The sequence below is a fragment of the Sander lucioperca genome, chromosome 15, assembly GCF_008315115.2.
Source record: "Sander lucioperca isolate FBNREF2018 chromosome 15, SLUC_FBN_1.2, whole genome shotgun sequence".
Taxonomy (NCBI): Eukaryota; Metazoa; Chordata; class Actinopteri; order Perciformes; family Percidae; genus Sander; species Sander lucioperca.
The window spans coordinates 20,356,937-20,382,825 of record NC_050187.1 but is presented as its reverse complement, the minus strand read 5'-3'; the positions used below and the strand labels follow the sequence as shown (position 1 = coordinate 20,382,825).

The following is a 25,889-nucleotide window of genomic DNA, read 5'->3' as shown; positions in this document are numbered from 1 at the left end:
CTTTCAGCTCTGGGATTGGGGAGCTCTAATTGGGAACTTGACAGAGATGTCAGAGTACTTGATGCATTTTTAAAGGACCCAAACAAAGATAATGGCATTATTTAAAATCCCACATTGTTGTTTTGTTTGGCAGATTCATCCTGGAGCTTCATTGTTCATTGAATAGCTAAAATTCATCTATTTGGCAAACGAGGCATGAACAATTCATGAGTCATTTAGTCTTGCATTGCCAGACCTATCTCCACAGCACGGTGTCAGCGCTGGAGTATGGTCTTGTAACACCACCCATCGATTCTGGGATAGGGGATAAAAACGCTATGGCTTGTTTGTATTTCTTAAAATCAATCACAACCATCTTGGGCAGCGCTAGGCCCCGATAGAGGAGATGGCAAGAGGGGAGGGACATCCGGCGCATCTTTCACCCGCTGGATGTCAGACTTGATCCCAGCAATTTACATCCGTTGAGCCAGACTATGATTAATTAAACATTAAGGTTGGATGAGTAAAGGGTGCTTTATTTACAAACAGAAGAAGAAAAAAAAATGCAATAATGCACTAGAGGAATGTTGTCAAGTTCTTGTGAATAATTTTAGAAACACCGCCAGGGTAACTTTGATATTTCTGAATCATGCTGAGGCCGAGGGTCGGGCTCTGTTCAGGTATCTGGCGGTGGACGAAGACCCTGAGGGGACAGAGCATGTGTAAGTCATATGATCTAGGCTTTAGCCCTTCATGCAGACACACACAGACAGACCAAAGCTGACTGGAAACAAAGGCTTGCAGTGTATTATTTCTGCTGAGGTGTGAGACATTCTCCATTAATCCATTAAAGTTTCATCTTGCTTTAAAGTGCCCATATTATGAAAAAATCACTTTTTCTGGGATTTGGGGTGTTATGTTGTGTCTCTGGTGCTTCCACACACATACAAACTTTGAAAAAAATCCACCCATGCTGTTTAGAGTGAGATACGGTTCCTGAATGTGTCCTGCCTTCAGTCTCTGGGTGAGCTGTTCAAAATCGGCACGGCTTGTGACGTCACAAGCCGAAACGAGCAGGCTAACCGCAACCATTAGCGTTAGCATGCTAACGCTATGGCTAATGCTAGCATGCTAACGCTAGCATGCTACCTCGTTCTCAATAGCAAAGCACTGCTACAACACACACAAGTTCACCATAATCTACAAAAGAACTACTTACATGTGCGCCCTCATTTAGAAGTCTCCCAGCTAATCCTGCCTTGTAACTGACCAAAGTTGTAGAAACAGCCTTTCTTTTACTGTCTATGGAGCCAGCTAGCTGACATGATCTACGTCTGAGCTACTGAGCATGTGCAGTGCAATCAAAGATAGTACAGAAGAAGAAGAAGAAGAAGAAAAGAGGTCTCACTCTGTAGCTAAAACAGAGACCAGCTGAAAAGAGGATCTGCAGCAGTGAGAGAGAGCGGTGCAGTACAACAAAAATATGGTGTTTTTTGAAAATTAAACCATGTAAACCTATTCTGGTACAACCTTAAAATACAATTATGAACCTGAAAATGAGCATAATATGGCTGCTTTAAGAAGCTGATACACCAAACACTGTGTGAGATGTGTTAGTAGAGTTGTTTCTCAGAGTCCCCCCTCTAGGAGCCCCTTGCCTGTTCTCACGGTATCAGAGCTGCTGTGGATGGCTGGACTAATGCAGCATATATATATATATATATATATATATATAAATACTGTGGTGGTGCTAAAAGAAAGGTCAGGAGATCACCAAAGTTATTAGGGTTCATCCTCTGAGGAACATGGATATATGTACCAAATTTCATGGCAATCCACCCAATAGTTGTTGAGACCGATTTTGCCATTCCTGGAGCCACACCGCTAAAAACACCCAATATTAGCAAAAACATCACAAAAAATCGGATGAGCAGAAATGTTTTCTCTGCTTTGCAAATGCAGCATTGACCTCTCAGTGAATATGAAATAAACAGTCTTGTCTTGTATGAACCTCATGGGCTGCCCAGGGCAAGGACTTTTTTTAGAATATACACTTGAGCACACAGGATCCAAGCAAGCGCACACACACACACACACACACACACACACACACACACACACACACACACACACACACACACATAGCTGCACACACATATTTGCATATTATGTAAGAAGGCAATAAACTAACTCTGCTTTTGTAATGCTGGAAAAATATGCTCTACCCACAAACATGAAGCCAATAAAATGTTCAACTTTAATCTTCTGCAGTTCAAAAAAATATCCAGCCACCCCAGCCTAATGAAGTAGACTCCAATGGGAACCCACTGGAGTAAAAGGAGACGCTGCAGCACATTTGCACGTTTCATTTCAGCTGGAAATCATATTAGCGTTGTGGGCTGCCGAAGCCTGAAGTTGAAATTAACCATGGAGGAGATTTAAAGGAGAAAGGGATTGAGAAAAGTAGGGCTGAAATGGTGAATTGGGAGGGCGGAGGCTGAATGTGGCAGAGAAGGAAGAGATGCTTGGGATTAGGGAGAAGAAAAAGAGCAGAGGTGTGTGATAATCTGGAGGGAGAGATGAGCAGGAGGAGAAACAGGGGGGCAGAGGAGGAGAGGTGTGGTTACGTACTTGGCATTGGTGCAGGATATAAATTGGTATGTTGTACGCAGAGGAGAAGAGGTCAGTTGGAGTTCAGCAGTGACAGAACTCCTGAATATCTTTCTCCTCAGGCAGGAGGGCCGGCTGAACATCAAAGACATAAGGTGATGCTGTGGAGGCAGAGGTGTAAAATATTAGCTGTACTTTGAGTTTGAAAATTGTATAAAATAAATGTTAAAAAAAAAAAAAAATGTTTGAGCTGTTTACAGTTTTATATAATAGTATAGAGGACTGATTACATCACATATGTGGTAAAGATGTAATACTGCACTGCAGGAGAATCCACCTTAATTAGCTCTTTAATGTCATAGAGTCATAAAATATTTCTTATAAGGAGCAGAAGAAATCAATGGGAATCATGGGGTTTTCTTGAAACACTTGTCATTTTCTCAAGAATCTTTGGTGATTTATGCCTTTACAAGTGAGTCAACAATAGAGAGATGACAGAAAATCAGGGCAGAGAGAGAGGGCACGAAATGCAACAAAGATCCCCAGGAAATCTTTTTTCACTATGGACCACATGTCCAAACCAAAGAAAACGGACTGATTAATTAAACACATTGCCAGAAAGATTAAAAACAAGATGCAATTTGTCAAGACAAAACCATTTTTCTCCATGAACACTTATGTGTAAATGTATCATCATATCACCGTCCAATCTATCACACCTGCAGGATGCTCGGATAACTCTATATGGATTATTAACATTACTGGTCATTTTGACAGGGGTTTTTGCTCCTTAAGACCTTGTGGAAATCAAATCTCTCTAACAAATAAGGTAATTCCGCCATTTATACAGCTCCTCTTTCATGGATGAATCAGGCAGGTGGCAGTCTATTGTGGTTAGAAGAGAAGCCCCCATATTGTGTTTCCAGGGTGATTGAGTGGACAGGAGGCAGTGGGCGGGAATCTCTCAGCCTGAGAGTTCAGGGCGGAGTAGAGACGATGAGGAGCTCACCTGTAACCACCTGGCTCCCCTGTTCTGGATGTCAACAAGCAAATTAGCCTCATCAAAGAAAGGGTGTGGATGATTTTCAACCTTATCCCATTGTTCTTATGGGCAATGCATCCTTTAAATTCCAATTTAAAGAATTCAGATCACCGGATTGTTTCAGTGCTTTTGATCCAAGCCTTTTAGGCAGAAATGGAGCCCTAGAGTCCCCCAAATGCACCCCATATAAATGTCTGTCTGTTTTATTGCACCAAATTAGGTTGATTTTTTTCTGACTTTTCTCTACATTTAGGCTTTTTTTCTTGTGAATAGTAAGGTAATTTTTGGGACAAGAGGTCACAAGTAGATTTGTTTTATTAGGTCACAAGCCCAAAAGGTTGGGAATCACTGGTCTAAGACATGACTGTAAAAAGCCTTAGAAAATCGCTTATTGTTATTGATTTTAAATCATTCTGAAAAATAACACAAATGCTATAATACTCAAACGAACCAGCATGTGAGGCATTTAAGCAACCACTGTGATATGTTCCCCAACAGTTCCGCCTCAGCACCTAACTTTTACCAGAGATGGTTAAACTGAAAACCAGTTCTGTGTCCCAAACTGCTCTGTTGTTTATCTTCTGATTGTTCTCTGTACAATATTTAATTATCATTAACAGTCTCTCAAGTATAGTAGTCCTACTGGCAGTGATTCACTGCACCGGTAAAGAATACTGTATTATAAATACAAAGTATTAAATAGCCTACATCAACATCCGCTGGAGAAATTGCTTCATCGGTCGTCGCAGCACCCCCTTGCGGCGCCCCCTGCCCTTCATTCCCCGGTCCTAACCTAACTGTTGTGGATCAGCAGTCGATCCCCTTCTGGAGCAGAGAGTCAGCCCGCCCCGCAGAGCTGCAGCCCGGGCTCTGGCGGTGACAGTACCAAACACACTCAGCCTGAGCAGGAGCAGCAGCGGATCTACCCCTACCGAGCTGGACCCGGACGGGTTTGTGGGAGAAGGAGCATTAACTACAGAAAGAACTACAGATAAAGAAGAGGAGATTTTTCAAGCTGCTTGCTGTTTTCAGAAAAGTTGTACCTGCACAGAAAAGGACACCGGATTCATGCACATTTACTATGTTAGGAAATATTGCTGTACGGTCTGCTTGTGAAGAACATCTTGCTTAAGGTGAGTAACGTTAGATCACGCAGCGTGCAACAGTGATTTAGTGAGTCAGTCTGCATTTTTGTGCTATAACAGGAGGTTTAAATAAAGTTATTGTCTTTGTTTCGAAGCTTCTCACCCTGTTTGTATACATCTAGTTAAGAATTAAAAGTAACTCATTTCATGATGTTGACTAATTTGTGCAAAATTATCCATAAACAAGCGTGGTTTATGGCCATTTGTGTCAAAATGGAGGTTGATGATACTAAGTTGATAGTACAGCGTTAGAATGTGCATTTTTTTTTTTTTTACAGTAGTCTCCATGATTAATTGGTAATTGATAGTTTAAAGTACTTGAGCACATGTGCAGTTGTTTCAGTTGAATGGTGTGTGTGTGTGTGTGTGTGTGTGTGTGTGTGTGTGTGTGTGTGTGTGTGAGAGTGTGTGAAGAGAAAGAAGGGGTATGAGGGAGAGAAACTAGAGAATAAGCACTGCTCTGTTATCTCCATCCGGCTATTTCGGTGAATGGGATTTCGGCTGCCCCCTTGCAACTGACACACACACACACACACACACACACACAACTGCTCTTGCATATCACTTTTCTTGTTGTCAATTCTCAGAAAGAAGCAGAGAGGATGAAGGGAATGTAATGAAAAGGAAAGGTCACACAGAGAGAGAGAGAGAGAGAGAGAGAGAGAGAGAGACCTAAGCACCACTTGTTTTATGTTCTCAAGGTCCACTTTAATATATGGATTAGTTAGTAGTTGAACTGGAAACGCCCAGGGTCTTATGAGACCATAAATAATCCCCACAGTAGCAGATATAAATGCTGAAGCATTCCTGAGATGCTCTCCATCTTCTTCTCATCTGTGGTGAACACCCTCCCTGCAGCTGGTTGATGGGTTAGACGTCATGTTGTCACAGCTTTAAGACTTTAGCTAAATGCAAACAACACATGAATGCATGTACGCTGCAAACATGGATTCTTTTTTTTCTGCACACACATGCTCCCTCCTCACCTGCACAGATGTTAACTTGGTGTTCAGGCATCACGCCACCTCACTTGGAGACCCTACATCATATCACATCATATCATATCATCCTTCCCTGTCACCACAGCACAGACGGGGGGTGGCAGGACACATACAGAGAGAGAAGGGGGAGAGGGGGATTTGGTGGGAGGTGATAACCAAGCTGTTGGATGATCAGGATTGAACAGCTGAAGAGGTGGAGGGGGGCAGGTAAGGGAGGAGGGTGTGATGCTGAGGGATCCTTTTTATCACATGGCTCCTTCATAGGACGAGAAGCCCTGAGGGGGGCGACGTGTGAGGCAGTCGAGCGATAACATGAGCAAAGTCATGGTTCAATGTGCTGTTGATAGCATGTAATCCTGAAACTGTTTTCCTTGTCTTTTTGCGCTCCTGCTCTACCTTTTCAAATTGATTATGAAATAGATTTTCTTCAGCTTTCTGCTTCTACTGTCAAATAATCCGACCTCCCATCATCTCCATTCATGTCTACATTGAGTTAACAAATATGTGTGAGTCGAAACTAGAACACAGCCAGAGGCACTATGACAGCTGATGCACATATGCACAGTACTTGCTCTGAAGACGCGGAAACATTATAGACACACCTACTGCTCAAAATGTAGCAGCAGCTTTTGCAGCTTAATTTGCTCATTAGATAATCTCATCTGAAAATAGCACATAAATGTGCACACAAGGGGCACATCTGTGCACTCGGGAGCACTCTTGCATAACGAGTAAAGGAAAATCCCACAATAAAGTGATAGAGAGAGAGAGAGAGAGCAATTTGATCCACACCTGTGAGGCTCAATTAGCAAAATGCCTCTCCAGCCATCTGGGATTGAAATGACAATGATAACATACTTCCATTTCATATTGCTGCAGCGGCGATGACGTTGAGTAGTGGATGTGATTAAAAGCATGCAAGTAGCATGTCTGCATGTTTAATTCATTGTCATCCATCATGATGTAACATAGGCTACTGCTCTTATTAAACACCACTGTAGGTAAGTTTGTGTATTTCAGTGTATTTCAGAATCAGATCATAAAATGGTTTATGCCACAATAAATTACTCCTATGTGGAATTTTCCGTGGTGAATGGTGCATACATAAACAAACAAACATATTAAACATTAATATGAAATAAACAATAAATACAGAAACAAATGTATACATACAAAATAACTGTTGCATAAGAAAAAAGAGGCTGAATTATAATATATTTCATTTTCTACTGAGCTTGTGAAAAGTCTTGTGGAAGCACTATAGGAGCCTTAAACTCCTCTTAGGGAATCATGCACTCAAAGGAGCTCAACAGATGTGTTTTCTCGGTGTTGTCTTTTGTTTCTCTCCATAACCTATTTCATGTCTAAAGCTTCATGTCAGACAAGCAGGTCTGTTTGATTTCATGCTGCAGTTCAGTGTCTCCTGTGCAGTTGTTTCCCCCCTGTTTCTAGATACAGTTCGTGGAAGTAATGTTGTTGCTGAGATCCAGTTTTGCTTGTGATTCCCCTCAGCTGTGGTGTGTCTAACAGCGGGAGCGTCATTGAGATTTCTGTCAGTTTCTCGCTGTCAGCCCATTAAAACAGGACAAGAGCTAGAGCACAGCAGGGGACAGACGAGCTGTCAGTGTCAGACTCACTGACTGCGGACTCATTGTTCAGTACATTCAAAACTAAAAAGCACAAACACACACACACACACACACACAGACTACCCTCGTCTGGTGATTAGCTGCCTGGTTTCCTGCTTTTAAAGACCCGTTCTTGACTAAAAGTGTAGCAACAACATCACTAATGTCTTTGCTTTAATGTTCATACAGTTTTATTTTTCAAAGTCTTTGACCAATTTATAAAAGAGAGTAACAATTATCTGCATCTGCTATAATTCATCTGCTATAATTCAGCATTTTGAAGCTATACATTTTTACTCTTAAAGAAACACCAGCAGATAGATTTGTCTTCTGTCATGCAGGTCACAGTGTGCGCTCGATGAGCTAGCAAACTTCTACAGTTGACAGTGAGTCAGTTGTTAATTTAAATGTGCATACACTACATATGTGGTTGATTTGTAGATGCATTTTGTCGACTTGCATTTCAGAGAGTTTACTGTGGCCAGAAATAAACAAAGCAACATGGATATGACGGAGGGTAAGAGGAGATGGTTCTTTTTATTTCTGCTATTGATTATTTTCAATGATTAATCGTCTCTTGCAATTAAAATGATTTCAGAGTTTAGCATTTAGAATTTCTTCATGTGAAATTGGTGTCCACGCTATTTAGGGAGAGACAAGCTGTTGCCATAAACATGATCCTCCAAAATAGCAGTACGAGTATTTTGGTTCCCATTATTTATTTGCTTCCAGAGCAGGTTTCATGTTAACATCCAACTTACAGCTTTGAATCAGGAGGAAGACACAAAACCCCAATCATTCCTTGTTTACAGTGACATGCTTCCTTTCACATCTTGCTAGTTTTAGCCCAATTGGAGTTTATTGGACTTGAATGGAACTTGATTATAGACACTGTACTGTATGCTTAACACTCATTTAGGCTTCATTCAGAGACATTTATCTCATAGCTTTATACAGTATGTTCATTAAACATTATTTAAAATTGTTTTTTTCATCATTGTTTTACTCAGTGTTAAAACATGTCTTAATCTTTGTTAGTTCCACTGTCAGACCTTCCTTGATGGTTCACTAAACAAGAGCTGCATTTAGTCTGGTCCTGAATACTGAAGAGTTAAACAATTAAACTATAGGTTTATAACTTTTAAAGAGGCCCGCCTGCTGCAAATCAATAATATAGAGTTTATTTTTTGAACTTTTGAGTTATTGATAGATCCACTCCCAGTAAATTGTGTGAATGTTTTACAGTAGCAGTGTACGATGAGATGTTATGGCCAGTGGGTAAAACTCCCAACAACAAGTGGCGTGTAGTGATTGTTTCCTGTAAACACATGGATGCATAAACAGTGCAGCCATCCTCTACTGCAAATACCTTTTTATTGAATTAATCTATTTATTAAATTATTTGTTATTTGCAAAAATTAACACAGCCTTGCAGATAAAAATGAGTATTTTTAGCATTTCTGACCCTGTATGTCTGACATGAAAGCCAGGTGAGCTATTTTGGGTTTACTAGGCTCTTTGTTAATCTCACACATTTATCTAAATAATTCTTGACTGCATCACTTCAATTAAATGACATTTGTCAAGCTACAGGAGGCCAGGCCAGGTCACAGGGGGTCAAGACTGCTTCTTTCTGCAATTATTTTAAGTTTAAGAATTAGGCTGTATCAAGTGTTGTACCTTTTAGTTAAGCTGGCTCTATGGATGGTATTGTTAGTCCACCACTTTTGTCCTGACTGCAATATTTTTAAATATGGTGCAGACATTCATGTCACCCTGAGGATTAATTGTAATAACTTTGGTGATCTCCTGAACTTTCCTCAAGCACCATCATAGGTCAAAATTTTTATGTGTCCATACTTTTTATTTTGAGCAAATACCTGCAAAACTAAAGACATTCCCATCAGGTGCTAATTAGTAAATATAATTACTCAATTACACTAACATGATTAACTAAGTTGGTGGAAATGGTCAACATTATGCCTTCTAAAACATCAGCATGGTCATTGTGCGCTAGTAGCATGCTAATGTTAGCAGTTAGCTAAAAGCACTGCTGTGCCTCACAGAGCCGCTATTATGTCTCACCTAACTAGTCAAGAGGAATATGGAGCCACAGGAACTCCATACAGACTTCTGCCCTGCCTATTCATCAGCCCCAAGGTGTGGCTGTACAGACTCGGGTGGACCAATCCTATCATCGTCAAGCTGTCTTCAGTCTCAGCCTGTCATTACCCCCTTTGACTTTTTTACAGATTTAAAAACACCCAAAAGCAGCCATTACATGCTCCATGGACTTGCACACTGCCTGTCTATTATCATGCTTGTGCAGAACCCTTTTCAACATGAAAGGAGACTCAAAATGTGTTTTCTTTGCGTAAGTAGATTGCAGGTCAATTAAATTGCTGTTGGAATCTGATAGCTGAGATGGCAGGCGGAGATTAGCTCTGAAAGCCTTTACAGTCTGTAAGAAAAGACAGAATCAATGCAGAGTGGAGTAAGTCTGTGTGTAATGGACATTAGTGGGCAGAGCTCTGGCACAGATCATATTAGAACCAGGAGTGCTGAAGTCTGCCAACTGCTCCAAACTTCCATTAGTAGGCCAATCAAAGTGTGTTTACTCAACACTCATGTATTCGTTCACTTTACCCTAAAGATACTGTAGAGAAACTTCTATTACACGCTGAAATTGCAGTTTTAAGATGTTACAATGCAGCAAAATTCACAGTGATTATGTAAGTAGTTATCAACCTTTGCAGTATACAAATACGCCAGCTGTACTGTGTGCAAAGTATACAGTATAAGTACCATCACTGCACATGGAACCAGTTTTCATCCATTTGAGCACTGCCTAGCCTTTCTCCCTCTCTCTTTCTAAGGAGAAGGTAAAGTGGCCTCATATGTCACAAAGCGTCACTTCACTGCTGTCAGTAGGTTGATGTATGAGGACCGAAATGGCCAGTGCTGAAACAGCAGACCACACGCACGCACACACAGATACACACGACACAAGATTGATGGATGACACCAGTATTAGGTCCAGAATCGAGGCACTTTGCCTGGTAACAGATAAATGGTTTTAGGAGGTCGGGATACGACCTGCAGTTGCAACAATAAGATGTTTTTATTGGTAGCAATCTTGTCTCTGTGAGAAAACCCATTCTTTGTGAGTTAAGAGACATTTTCTTATTCTAGTTTGAAATCTGAACAAATCTATCAGAGTTGGACTCTTTACATGACTAACAATGCCCTGCTTACTGTACAAGTGAGAAAGCCATTGATTAAGCTGTTTGTTGATTTGCCTCTATTGGAAACCTGATTTGTTCCAGCAAGAGGAAGCAAAACATGAATTATTGATCCGGTTTAAAAGCTCATCTGCCCCCTGCTACTGTGGTTTAGCTGTAATTTACTCAGGATCCTCTCAGATATGATTTTGTCTTTCCAAACACTACACAGTTGTTCATAGGCCATGTCTAAAACAACTACCTCAGCAGAATCGAATCAGTGAGTTTTTCAGCATGTTGCAGCGGGACACCTATGAGCTAATAACATAAGCAAAGATCTGTTGACACCCAGTTGTTTGGACATGTTTCTGATTTATAGATCAGACCCACCCTCTTGGCCAGCTTCTGCCTCTTTATGTGTGTGTGTGTGTGTGTGTGTGTGTGTGTGTGTGTGTGTGTGTGTGTGTGTGTGTGTGTGTGTTTTGCTCAGCGAAGTGAAGCCAGCTCGGAGGATGCGTCTGCCAGATGACCCCTCGGCAGAATGCGTACCAACGGCGGCCCCTCCCCCTTCCCGCATCAGCTGACTAGCTTGGATAAATTGTGGTCGGCTTGTCTCGTGGAAGCGGAGAGGAGAGGGAGACGGGGTGGGGTTTAACCATGAGAGAGTTTACATCGTGACCCTAGTGTATCTCTGCATACTGTACTCTCAGTGGTGATTGATCCCTACTTTTTAATTGCTGACAGATGTCTCCTCCCCAAACGTCCATCCCTCCATCTCTTACTTCCATTCTCTTACACACATGTTGGGCTCCAATGTTCCCAGAATTCTTCTGGGAACCTCTGGGATGCAGTCCCAGCCGCGGTAACATAACTCCCACCACCCTCTCATCCGAGACAGCCCTCATCCCTCAGCGGTCCCATCATACATGGATTGCCAGGACTCAGCTGGCCTGGAATTCGTCCTGCGTTTATGAAACATTTGGCAGATTTTGAACATAGTTGCAGTTTATGAAGTGATGCAGTCTCTGGTTTTGTATCAGTTTCACTGGGTCTTGGGCTCACACTGACAGAGCTGAATCATGGAGGTGTTGTCTGCTTTTGTGTTGCCATGTCTTTGTCTGCTCTGCATTATCCTGCAGAGAATTGGTTATGGAGGATTGTGTCCATCTGTTGAGTGAGATTTCTTGGAAAAGAGAGACACAGTGCGGATAAAAAGATGGCGTTTGATCAGCAGAAAAGTGAAATCAAAGCCTCAGCATGAGCTATACTTTGTGTGTGTGTGTGTGTGTGTGTGTGTGTGTGTGTGTGTGTGCGCGTGCGCGCGTGCGTGCGTGTTTTTTAGTTTAAAATGTACTGAACAATGAGTCCAGTGTGATTGCACATTGCACGCGTCCTCAAGCCTCCCTCGGCTTCCCTCTGCGATTTGACATTCAAAAGATGTATTGTCTAAACAAGCCTTTGATATTCATATTATTATCATAACAGGCTGCATCAGCATGAAGCTTGCAGTGTTTGGGGTCTTGGTTCCCCTCCCTCTTGGCCTAGACTGTGGGCAAACATAAGTAGGTCAAAGTTTACTGGAGCGTCCTGTCTGAGCAGGAGGATTGGAGAGGTGGAGGGAGGGGGTCTCACAATCAATTTCATAATGAAAGTCTAGCTTACTTATATAGAGAGTTTGACCGTCTGCCTTCTAGGAAAATGTAAAGTCTAATAACCATTTATCAATGTTGTATTTTAACTGTAACTAAAGAATTGATGGCTGAATGTAAAGTAGAAAAACTCATTAAAACCCATTAATGAAGGTAATAAAACTTGACTGATGGCCAATATTAACGGGTGATTGAAGCTCATAGGTATATATTGGCATAAATGATCCGATAAATAACAAGAAAGTGCAGCACAGAAATGCCAAAGATATGTTTATAGTAACTTAGAAAGAGTGCATAGTAAAATCTGTAAATATCCGCTACTGTACATATCTATGCTTATAGAACCATAATTAAGGGATTTTGTAAAATTATGTTTCTTTGTGTTATGTGTTTATGTTGTCTTTATTGAGTAACATCCCCTTCTCACAGTGCTGCGGTGATGTCGAAGTGTTCATGTTGTCTGTGCACCGTGACATCACTGTTGCACGTGGTTACAGGTGCTCACTAACCACACTCATCAGTGATGCTGGGGCAGGGTTAGGGTGAAACCATAGTCTCTCTGATGTCACCCATAGGTTTCTGAAGAGCCTAAATGAATCTCAAAGTAAGCGGCTCTGTTAGGCTGTACTAGGCAGCGTTGCTTTAAGCTAAATGCTAATGTCAGCATGCTAAGCACTAAACACAAAGTACAGAATAGGTCATTTTAAACTGAAACCATTAACATGCTATGTAATGTCTTATCTTTCCTTGTGAGAGGATTCAATCAATAGTTGTGTGCCGAAATACCTAATGCAAACTCACTCTGCTGGCCTTGTTGACCTTTGTAAACCAAAGGTACCTCTACAGATTAGTGTCTGGGTGGGAGAGTGTGATGGGACTGGGAGAGGTCAGAATGTCGGCTTAGAGTTGAGAAGAGAAGGACTGGAGGGGTGAGGGTCATGTGATGATGGGAGTTTTATGAGTCCAAGTCTAAAAAATTCAGTATATCATTAACAATAATCATGTTGTTTCTGTAGCTCCACTTTTAGAAAACCAATGCCTGGCATCTGATAACAAACAAGATGTGGAATATTTATAGTTGCTGTCAGTTGAGTTTGTTAACAGGAATATGTCCAATTCCTTTCTCACTTTGAGAGAGATTTCAAAAATCAGATGTTATCGTTGATGATATAATGAAGTGTTAGCAGACCAGGATTTGCTAGTTTGTGGAGTTTAAAACGCAGCTCTTGTCTGCTGCCAAAGATCAAACAAATAGATTAAGGTGAAGACAGAGCGGTTTGGAGTGGTAGCGATGGCGGATACAGAGATAAACAGATGAAATGATGCCATTGTCATCCTATCTTATTTACTATGCAGGGTTGGGAGGGGATTAGCCTTGCTTACATAACTGTCTCCCCCTATCTCCACTCTTAACTAGCTCTACTCCTCCTTTTCCCCATCCCACACACTTTCCCTCTCTCTTCTGAGATCAAAAGATTGGTGTTGACCTATTTGTTATTCCAGTATTTTGGATATATTTCTTTGTTTTTAGCTCTTCTTCTCTTTGGGACTAAAAATCCTCGAACAAAAGACAGTAGGTGACTGAAAATGGGGATTTGGGGAGATGATGAAAAATTAGGAATCGACAAGGCGATGCAGGGAAGAAACATGTAGTTGGTGGAGGAAATAGAAAGCACAGCAAATGTTATAAAAGGTCTGCAGATAAAGCGAAAGGAAAAGAGGAAACAGGAGAAAAGGGGGGATGGGGGAGTTTTGGGGATGAATGAGATAGTCTATTTATAGTTTATCCCTGCTGTTGGGTTAGACCGCATTGCCCGGCGTAGAACTGCTCAGCATCCATGTCAGTCCTCATGTCAGTCTCCATTAGCTCTATATACACACACAAACACACGTATACAGTATGTCTATATACCCTGAGGGTGTCATGAAAACGTGTGTATGCTGACCTTTGCCCCTGAGCAAAAGAAAATGACAACTCGACGGATCAGACGGTGTGTTTGTGTGTGTGTGTGTGTGTGTGTGTGTGTGTGTGTGTGTGTGTGTGTGTGTGTGTGTGTGTGTAAGGCACTAAGTTAGAGCTACAGTTTACAGTCGAACAGTGTCTGATATAAATATGCTGTGAAATGTGGGTGTAATTGCATGCCACTCAGTGATGGGTTCAAATTAAAACACACACAAAATCCAACGCAAAGTACACGCCAAACCTAACGTCTTCTCTCTAATTTTACTGCTTAATCTTAGGAATAAAATAACCTTCCACCATCTCCCGAGTCCTTTGATCGGATTTGCATATATGTTCTCTTTGGGTTTTTTTTGTCCTCTCACATACACACAGCTACAAGCACACGTGCAGGTGAGTGCATGCGTTTCAGGGAGAGAAACGTGTTCCCTCAACTACATCGAACTGTGGGGTTCCCTTTTGGCCAACTTGGATATGACATCAATGCACTTGTTTATTGTACCTGCTGCAGGCAAACACACACACACACACACACACACACACACACACACACACACACACACATACACACACTTACTGTACATCTAATTGATCAGGCAGAAGAAATAGCTCCTGTTTTAAACTAAATTCAGAAGGTGTTCTGTGTTTCTGCAAATAGGTTTTTTATGTTTCTTTTTTTATTGGGTATTTACCATAGCACTGCTGGCTCAGGGTAATTTTGGTTTCATTTTCACGCTTGTTGGGTCCCAGATTTGGCTCTATAACACAAAAACAGCTCAAATTTTCTTCCGTTAAGTCACAAACATGAACTCTAACCACTGGCCATTTATATTTATTTGGGTTTCTTAGGGGGAATAAAGCTAAAACTAAATTGATTTTTTTTAATCAGCCCAGTATAGGAAACTTTGCATTGGAAGTTATTAACTGTGAGCTGAAGGCTGCGAGGACTGGCCAGCTACTGTATAACTTCCTGGATGATTCATGGAACAGTCTCGGGGTTGCACAGGACCTCGTTTGTTTCTGCTGTTTCTGCCCCCGGCTCACCCTGCTCCAATAACACACTTACTGTGGTCGTGGCACAGGGGACACATATACAGTACAGACACACATTCATGAGCACACATAGACGCAAGTATTCACAACATGCACATGTGCAGATGTCTGCAGAGAGACAGACAATATCATTTTTTTCACTACCACCATGTAGTATAGCACATAGAGGCAAGAATGGAAATCATCTCAAGGCTTGAGATAAATAATAGCATTAGATTTTCCTTGTTCTCGTGTCTCGAACTTAATCTGGTGCTTTCTTTCTTCACTCTGTTGTTGGTTACTGATCTTAGTCTTGTAGAAAAAAGTTTTCTCTCTGCTGTTGTACAGAGTGGAAGGTTACTACATTTACTTAAGTATTGTACTTAAGTACATTTTTGAGGAACTTGTACTAACTTCCATTTTCTGCCACTTGATACTTCTGCTCCACTACATTTCAGAAGGAAATATTGTAGTCGTACTGCACTACATTTATCTGGCTCATCTGGTAGATTTTACATAAATAAACTGTACGATATGCTCATATAATGAATAACAAAAAAGTATCTTAAGTCTCGTCTTGTAATTTGTCTGTGAGTTCCATCAAAGAGACATTTCCCCTCTAAACTTCTAAGATGTTTCATTGCTGCTTAAACATTAATGCAGCACAAACAATAAGATAAGATAAAATAATGTTACAGTATATAACAGTATGACACTAAATCTACTTACTTTTATTGGAAAGGATTTTGAATGCAGGCCTTTTACTTGTAATGGACTTACATTGTTGTATTGGTACTTTTACATTTGAGTACTTCCACCACTCGTCGGTGAACTACATATGCACCATCAGAGTGGTTTCCTTGTGTTCTTGTGACAGCACAAACCACCCTGCTGCGTTAGTCATAGATGGCGAAACATGATCGAGATGGAAATCTTTCACTTTTCTGTAGCCCGCGTGAAGCGTGACAGCAGCAGCTCTCATGCTGTTTGTCTCATTTCAACTTTCTCTGCATTTAGGTATAATGCACAGTTAAAGTGCAGCCAGATGCTGACAGTGTGTTTCCATGAAATATTTACCCCCTTAACTTCCCCACGCACACTACTGTATGTTCCTGCTCCTTTAGCTGAGAAATGTATTTGACATAATAGAGGAAAAGCTAAAGACAGGGAGACATAATATCATGAGAGGAGACAAACTGTGTGAATAAAAAGGAGATGATTTGCATCCTCTAGACAGACAAATTGTTACAACAGCGGCAGGCTGATAGAGCTGGAGACAGACAAAAGCCAAGACAAAGCTTTTGGCTCTGGCTGTAGTTGAAGCGCTGAGAAGGCAAATGAAAACTTTCTACATTTTTTTTTTTTTTTTCCTTTTGTTAATTTCTTCCTGCTCTCTTTATTTCTTCTGTGCAGTCAGCTTTTGCTACTCCTGCCCATGTCTCACCGTTTCCCCACAGAAGACCCTCATTAGTTATCAGCTATCTGGGAACATGCAACATCATCCTTTTTTTATAGTAAGATTTTCACAGAGAGAGGTTAATTGTGTGTGGCTGTGGCCGAGCATAAGCTGGTGCTCTTAAGATCGGTTACAGAGATAGATTTGACCTGCTGCTGCTGCTGCTGCTGCTGCTGCTGCTGCCCTGATCTCATGTCATCTCATCTAATCTGGCCACTGAGGACTTCAGATCTGAAATCTTAGAGGACATTACAGGGTGGAGAAGGGGGTAGAGAAAGGAGAGTTAGAGGAGGAGTGTATCAATTAGCCATTTCACTTCACGGAGTACTTGATGAGGTAATTCTCCTCTTGCAGAGGTGGAAAGTAACAGTTACTCAAGTGCTGTACTTGAGTAAATATAATTTTGAGGTATTATGAGTATCTACTTTATGTTCCTTAATGCTTCTACTACTCTACATTTTAGAAGCATATATTGTACTTTTGCTCTGGAGATTAAGATTCCACATAAAAAAACAAACACATGATGGGTTTATAAAATACAACACATTTTTTAAGATTAAAGTTTAGTAAGTAAAGTAAGTCTAGTTGTCTCTTGTTACAAGATGTTAAGATGGCTAAGAGTGATTTCCCCTCTAAACTTCTCGATTAGTTTCCTTTAAGTAACAGTTCAAGGCCCACAATAAAAATAAAGGTTAGAGAAAAGTAAAGCAAATGGACACATATTTGTGAAGCAAAACTTAATTAGAAAGTTTTTATCTTTCTAATAGGCCTGCACGATTCGGGGAAAAATATGAATCACGATTTTTTAGCTTAGAATTGATCACGATTCTCTGCCACAATTTTTTTCTCACGAAGTGTAATGTTTATTGCACACATGAACCATGACAAAACAAAACAAATTGGCAGTACCAAATATAGATTCTTTTGGCACCTATAGCACATTGCACATCACCACAAGCCTGTAAACATAGAGGCTTCAATGAATAAAGAAAATAAAGTACATACTGGCCATTTAAGTACAGTAGGCTACCAAAAATAGTGACATATAACACATTGAACTAAATATGGCCCTGATACAGGCTCTATCTGAACTCCATGAACATGTTTTTACATAAATAAAACATGTCAATGTCAAATGCTTTCAATAAATGAATTGAAGGAGAGAAAAAAAAAATCGAAGTCATTTAAAAATTAAATCGCGAACAGGGGTGAATGGAGATCGCGATTTTATAACGATTTATCGTGCAGGCCTACTTTCCAATCCTTATTCATCATCTCTCGGCCCCTCAGATTAAGATAAACTAGCTTTACCTCAACCAGCACATGCTGCTTACATATTGACAGTATTAACAGTCTTATAATGTATATGTATTCATGTTCTGCAGAACAAGTACATTTACTGGCAATACTTCTGTACTTTGACATTATCATATAGGTACTTTAAATTAAGTAAAGGATCACAGTACTTCTTCTACCACTGGTCTCAGTTCATGCTTTTCTTCTTCAGTGTAGGTGGACATCGCTGGATACAAGTGGAAGAGATGTTTTAAGGAATTAATTAAAATAAAGCTGGAGGGCCCAGTTTTGTACAGGATGCATTGAAACAATACATGTGTTTTCTATTAATGGTTGTAACAACAGTGTTTCCCTGAGGTTTGAATGTCAAATCAGTTTTTGAGAAAAGCCAGACTTCGACAAGCTGCCCTCTAGTGAACAATGCTGGATCTACACGAGGGTGACCTGAGCTCCTTGATCAGAAGTGAAGTGCAAACTAACAGGACTGCAGTTTAATATATACAGCAGATAGATTTATCAGAGCAGCATGTGCAAATGCAGTTGCCATTGTGTTTTTTTCTCTGTAACCTATAAGATGAATGGCCCTCATTAATCATGGCCATTTGTCTTCAGTTGTAAGAGTAGAGGTCAGTGATTAAACCGTGTTCTCTGTAACGTAGCCAACTATCCATCTCTATCTCTCTTTCCCTCCCTCGCTCAGTGGATCAGAGGGAGAGTTTGCATTTCGCTGCTGCTCTGCTCTGCTTTTCATGGCTCTGATGTTGTCTGCCACCAAATCCCTGCTGAATAAAAGTCAGAAATTGAAGCAGCAAATCATGTTTTATGTAGTGTATGTGTGCTTACACAATGAAAGCAGGCTGGAAAATGGGCCAAGCATCACACAGGGCATATTATGGCAACAAAGCAGCTTTCCACTTTCTTGGAAAAAAGCGACAGCGGCAGCCAGAAAAGTGCCAGGCGCAGAGTACAATACGAGTGTTCGGTTAATGACAGCGAAAATGGAAAGATAGATACATAGAAATTGCATTGCCTGACTGCTCTATTCTTAGAAAGTGTTTTACTATTTCCATTGATTCTCTTCTGGTGTAGAAACTGTGCTGTTGACTTGTTAGCTCCATTATTTAATAGATGTGTCTGGGGGTGAGCAATATGAAGATATACTGTGATACTGAGATGTTTACACCGAGGTAGCTATCACTTTAATACCTCTGGTTGTATCAGGCTAGGGCTGCAACTTCCCATTGTTTTTATTATCAGCTCAATTGGTGATTATTGTCTTGATTATTGATTCATGTTTTGGTTTATAAAATATCAGAAAATAGTGCAAAATGCCAATCAGAAGTCAGCTTCACTTCTTCAGATTGCGTGTTTTGTCATTCCGAAACCCCCAATATTAAGTTTACAATGACACCTAAAGAAACACTTGTAGGTGTAAACAGAGAATTTTTGACATTTTTGCTTGAAAATATGACAGAAACGATGATTTTCTGTCAATCAATTCATTGCTTAATAGTTTCAGTTCTATGTTGCAAATTACTGAGAATAATTTCTTTATGGCAATATTGCATTTACCAAGTTTTTGCACCAATGGAATGAAGTATTGTGATTTATGTGGGATGTAATTCACTGGATTGGCCAAAAACATATATTCCTGTCTGGTTATTTTTTAGAGCTAAAGCAATTAGTTGATTAATCAATTAATTAGTCAATAGAAAATAAATTCCTAATTATTTAGACTATTTGATAATTGATATACCGTTTTTTTTTTGATTATTTAAAGGAAAAATAGCAAACGTTTCTTTGTTCCAGTTGCTCAAATGTGAGGATTCACTGCTTGTTTTATATAATTGTAAATGTGTGGCTTTTGGACCGTTGGTCTGACAAAACAAGACATCTGAAGATTACACCTTGGACTCCGGAAAACTGTGAAGGGTATTTTTCATTATTTATTGACTTTTTATAAACAAAATGATAAAACAATGAGTCGATTAATCAAGTAAATAACTGTCAGATGAATCAAAAAAGAAAATAATGGTTAGTTGCAGCACAATGTACTATAACACATACAATATATTGATATTGCAACATATAGTGACATATACTAATATACTGAGATCCTGTCCCTGTTACCCACCCCTAGATACGTCTAATACTTGTGTTCATGTGTTGGTCAATCTTTCAAGGCTGAGCTGAACTCTTCTCTCTCTTGTTTCGTTTTGCAAGACCTTGGCACAGACTCAGCCACGCCTTTTGTGTGACAGCAGCTACTTTCTCCTTCACCCTCCTTTACTCCTCCCTCATCAGTACAGCATTGAAACACAGTAAAGACCTGGAGTGACCCAACACATGTAACGTTAGAAGCACTGTGATTACCAAAGTGAACCCAAAGCACACACGCTGCATAACCTTAATAACACCTTCAGCTGAATTTAATACTTAGCACCCTGAATCATTGTGTCATTGTACTTACATTAAGTGTGGTCCCTGTGGTGAGGACATATGCTGCTATAGCGATGTAATCTATCTACCAGTGATCTAAAGGATTATTAATCTCTATCTAATCTGGTTCACATCAGTCTATCATACAGGGTGAGATGTCATATACTGATTAGTGTGTGTGTGTGTGTGTGTGTGTGTGTGTGTGTGTGTGTGTGTGTGTGTGTGTGTGAGAGAGAGAGAGAGAGAGAGAGAGAGAACTCCAAGCCCTGCAGAAATAATTACAGCATCACGTCATGTCTTTTGACCTTGAAGTGGGTTTTATGAAAATGACAAGATAATTGTGTGTGTGTGTGTGTGTGTGTGTGTGTGTGTGTGTGTGTGTGTGTGTGTGTGTGTGTGTGTGTGCGTGCACCCAGTACAGTATAGGTGCCTATTCACAAATTACTGTTTCTATAAATCTGTCCTTGATCTATAGAAACACTAGCAGCATGGTTGTAGAGATGGCAATGTCGGTCGATCAGTTAATTACTTTGGTCCAGACTGAAATATCTCAACAACTAGCAAATGGATTTCCATTCAATTTTGTACATACATTCAGAGGATGAATCCTAGTGACTTTGGTGATCCCCTGACTTCCTGTAGCGCCACCAAGATGTTGACATTTTTGGTTTTGAGGAAAACTATTGTAAGGATTGTGATGAAATTTGGTTAAAACATGCATGTTCCCTTTTATAATAATTTTGATGATCCATTAACTCATCTAGTGCCATCATTGGGTCAAGATTAGCAAATGTTAGCATGCTAACACATTAAACTAAGATAGTGACTATGGTGAACATTTTGCCTGCTTAACATTAGCATGTTGGCATGCTGACGTTAGCATTTAGCTCAAAGCACATTGTCTACGGCCTCACACGCTCTATCACTATCATATCTGTGAAGTTGTATGTATTACCAAGACAAATGACTTAAAGGTGGGTGGGAAATCTGAATAAACCCCCACTCTGTTATCTCACTAATCCCCTGTGTCCCTCAGGGAAGACCTTGACCATTTGTCCTCCTGGGGGCTCCCTGTTAGGACAGACTGATGCTCAGCTGCAGATGATCAGGCTGTGTCTCACTGGTGTTCACAATGACAACTACAAGGCACGTGGCCATCAAATCCGGCCTCAAATGGCTGAAACATAATAATCATCTAATGGCAGGAATCCCAGATTCTGATTGCCACTTTAATCAGTCGTACCTTGGCCTTAAGCCTTACTAACCTCCAGATTTAATGGAAATCCATATACAAGTTTGTTAGATTTTCTGTTGACGGACCAGCACATGATTTCATAAGGAGCCCAGTCAGCATCTGTTTGTGGTTCTCAAAAGCAGCTCCGAGGCTCAGGAATGACCCCTGCATGTGGACACAGGGGCCAAAATCAATAGTTGTATCATATCACTTATCAGACTGCAACAAGCTGACTGATTACCTCATCAGCTGCTTGTGTAGAAAGTAGAGAGGTGGTGGGAGGAAGCAAAGAATAAGAAGTGGTGAGATCAGAAGATAAAAAAACATAAATGAAATAGGGCTAATTAGCATTTTTGGGAAAAGAAGATAAAACCCTTCAGTATACAAATGGAAGAAGTTTTCTGTTATTGAACACCAGGGGGTGGTAATACTGACAAAATCAAACTTCACAAGGCTTTTTAGACAAAATAGCTTGGCACTACAGTTACTATACTGATATTTATCATGGCTTATTTAACTCTGAAGTCAGATAAGTTCAGAGGTTTGTTTTGATTAACTCTTATGCAGCCCATAAAACCAGGAAACACTAATTCAGGATATAACCTAACCAAAATCAATATATCACTAAGCTCTACTGCCTTTTTAGCTCCTGTTCTTTTATTATTTCCTCCCTCTTTTTTCTCTTATACACTTTTTATGAGTCAGTGAAATTGTTCATTCTCCACACTTTATTTCATTATTATTTCATTATGAGATGCTTGGTTTATTTGGTTGTATTTTTCATTTGCATGTGGGTGCTTGTTCAGAGGTTGGTTTTACAAAGATATGGATCTGACTTATAGTCACACTTCAGATAGACTTCTAAATGTATTACTTGCACAATGCTGCCCCCTAATATCTAAAGCTGTTATTTTATAACAATAATAACAATGTAATTAACTTCAGTTAATTAAGTAACTGATAATTCAAAAGGAGTCACTTGAGAATTATCACTCGACTCTGCAGCTCCCCTCGGCATTATGGAGCTTAATAGTTAAAAGTTTCAGCTCATTGTTTAACTGTGCGGCCCACAACATTACTGTTTTGGTTCACTCTCACCACTCTGTGTTGTTTTCGGCTGCAGCATGCAGCATTTTTCAATGAAAAAGCTCTAAAAACACACTGTACACTACCTGCCCAGCACCTCAGCACAGACGCATAGAACATAGTGGAGCATTTAGCAGCTAATAGGCCAGATATTTTCCTTAGGAGTTGGTGGAGACTAAAATTAGAGCTTTAAGGGAGAGAATATTGGACTTACATTCATCAGGTGGACACAATCACGACTCCAAACGGATACTAATGTTGCTCTTTAACTGCTGAATGTATAAATAAAGTAAAGTTTGCCATGCCAACTTAAAAGGTGATGATACTGTATGTCAGTGCTGTGTTCCTGTTGCCCACGAGTGGCCAAAAACGTATTGCAGGTTTAATACAAGGTAAATCCTGCAAACATTAGTGTAATATTGAGTCAACAGGTTAACATTAACGCTGTGTGTTTTCCCTCAGGCCAGAGTGCAGGAGGAGGCACAGAGAGGAGTGAGGTCCTGGGATGAGAGCTCACTGCTACTTCCCTGTGTCCCCCAGACCTTCAGGCGGAGTACGCTGGGCGACACTCTGAGGTAAAGAACCACACACAAAAATAAAACACCCTCTGCAGACAAAACCCTTCTCTGACAATGTTGACCTTCAGTATTTGCTGACTCAAGCGTCCCCCAATCCTCCTATGCCACTTGTTCTTTCTCTCCCTCCCTTTTGGTGTTTGTCATTTTCTCTCCTGTCTGGGAGCGCTGGGGACATTGATCAATGGTATGACTTCTTGGTATGGGCTCAGTTTGGAGTGACCCGCTGTGGTCACTTTGTCACACAGACATGCATACACATTTATGGAAATGGGGGTCTTGACCTCCATCTTTGAAGTGTCCATTTAGGGTTTGTGTTTAGAGATGGATGGCAGTTAGAGTGTGTGACACAGGGGGAGGAGGATTTAGAGGAGGAGGAGATGAGGGGGTCAAGGGGTCAGGAATTTGTGGCTGAGCCTGTTTTGTTCCATACGGCAGCCGGGCGACAGCAATACCTCGAAGAAGTCAGGGAAGGTGTGTTTGTCTGTTTACTGCTGCCACAAATGTAATTTTCTCTTTCACAAAGCCTCCTCTAAACTAATTTGTGTCAATCTAAATTGGATAGCTACAACAATGTTTTTGTTTGTTTTTGGGCCACGAGCAGTCACACAACACTGAGTCCTGACATTAGCTCCTTATCATTTCTATCAACTCAAGGCCTCGCAGTAAAGGGCAGTGTTTGTGAGATATGTGGGGGGATAAAAATGTATGGTCCACACAGCAGCAGCTGTCTTCCTCTCTTCTTTCCACCGTCTCCATTACAGATCTGCTGTATCCTCAGCTCTCTGTCTTTCCTCCAGTCCAGCTCAGCCTGTCCCAGCCCAGCTGTCCCCTTCCTTCATTAGTGGTCCCTCAACGATACTGACCAGCTGCTTAGGCAAGGTCACTTTTAAAGACAAAAGACTCCTAAGTCCTACTTATTACCTTGTTTCTTGGCTTGCACATTTGTTTGTTTTGTTGTGTGGTATGTTTCATTCCTCTAAAAGTCCACTTAATAAACAAGTTTAAACTTCTCTTCCTACTTTTCTTTAACGTCACGTTCAGCCTACTGCTCTGTGTGGACTCATGTGAGGGTTTAATGTGTCACACTGAACGGATGAACTATGAAGTTTGTGAGTTTCTATTGTTGGTTTGGAGGCTGACATAAACTCTTGCTGACACAAACTCACTCACTCACTCACTCACTGTCACATGCAAAAAAGACTCAAAAGCTCTCTGGTGCTGTATTTTCAGCATAGAGAGGTGGGCTGTGTTAATGGCAGTGAAGTGCCAAGTCAGAGAACAGAAGTGAACTCTCTTCTCACTTGTTACTGTGGGACTCAGAGGGAGGTACAGGGCAGTTCCAATAAAGAGAGAGAGAAGACACACACACACACACACACACACACACACACACACACACACACACATACACATACACATACACATACACACACACACACACACACTATCACTTCTCCTCCAGCATTACTCAGTCCTCCTACTGGTTTTCCATGGAAGCATACAACAATAAACTTTAGTTAGTTTAGTGTGTTAGCATGATAACATTAGCTAATTAGCACAAAACACAAAGCACAGCTGAGGCTGATGGGAATGCCTTGGTTTATGTAAATACCTGCAAAATTAAAGTATTGGCATAAATTGAAAATTTGACCTTATGATGGCACTAAATGAAAAGTCAGAGGATTACCAAATAGTTGTCCTTCAAATAGTTGTTGAGATATTTCAGTCTGGAGTTTTCAGTCAAAGTGGTGGACTGACATTTAACAGTCCTACATTGCCATCGCCAAAAATGTGGTGTTTCAAGCTTAAAAAAATGTGAGGATTTGCTGCTTTTTTTGTTTTATATAATTTTTAATTTAATGTCCTTGGGTTTTATACCATAGGTCAGGTGAAACAAGAAATTCTAAGACATCACCTTGGGCTCTGGGAACTTGTGATAAGCATTTTTCACTTTTTACTGACACTAACTAGTGCATTGGTTGCCCACCACGTTTCAAGATAAATCTAAGAGGTCATGTCTGTCTTATTTTAGCTTTTTTCTTTTGAAATACTAGATACTTTTACCTCCTTAAGCTGTTTTTTTAAGAGAAATATCCTGAGAAGTAAAAACTCTTTACTGAGGCCATAATGATGAGAGGTCACAAGTAGATGTAGCTTAAACTGAAGGTGTCACAAGCCAAAACAAAATAGAATGATGTATAATCAACAGATTAATTGATAATGAAAATACTCTAGTTGCAGCCCTGATATAGCCAAAGTATGCCTCATTTCACTGCGCGCATAATTTTCTTTCCACCATCACCCTTTCAATTTCACTTCCAAACACCACAAAAAACAAGCAAAACATTTTCAATCCCTTTCCACTCAGGCATTTAATGCTTCCTGTTACCTGCCGAATAATACTCAGCACGATAGAGCGTGTGGTGTGTGCAGGCACAAAGATGAGCAGAAACATGTTATGTAATTTACCCCCATCTGAGGGAATTGACCCCCTCCCTCCCTCTGTAGCGGCTACAGCTCTTGATATAGTCGA

The 25,889-nt window shown here is 40.5% G+C and overlaps 1 protein-coding gene across 1 annotated transcript in view; it reads left to right on the top strand.

Annotated features, from left to right (window-relative positions):
- The first annotated feature begins 4,467 nt into the window (after nt 1-4,467).
- Nucleotides 4,468-25,889, top strand: part of lzts2a (leucine zipper, putative tumor suppressor 2a) — a 41,105-nt gene continuing 19,683 nt past the window's right edge. The window contains exons 1-2 of the mRNA XM_031305833.2: nt 4,468-4,764; nt 23,241-23,353. The gene's annotated coding sequence lies outside the window, so the exon portion shown is untranslated. The remainder of the gene's footprint in view (nt 4,765-23,240; nt 23,354-25,889) is intronic.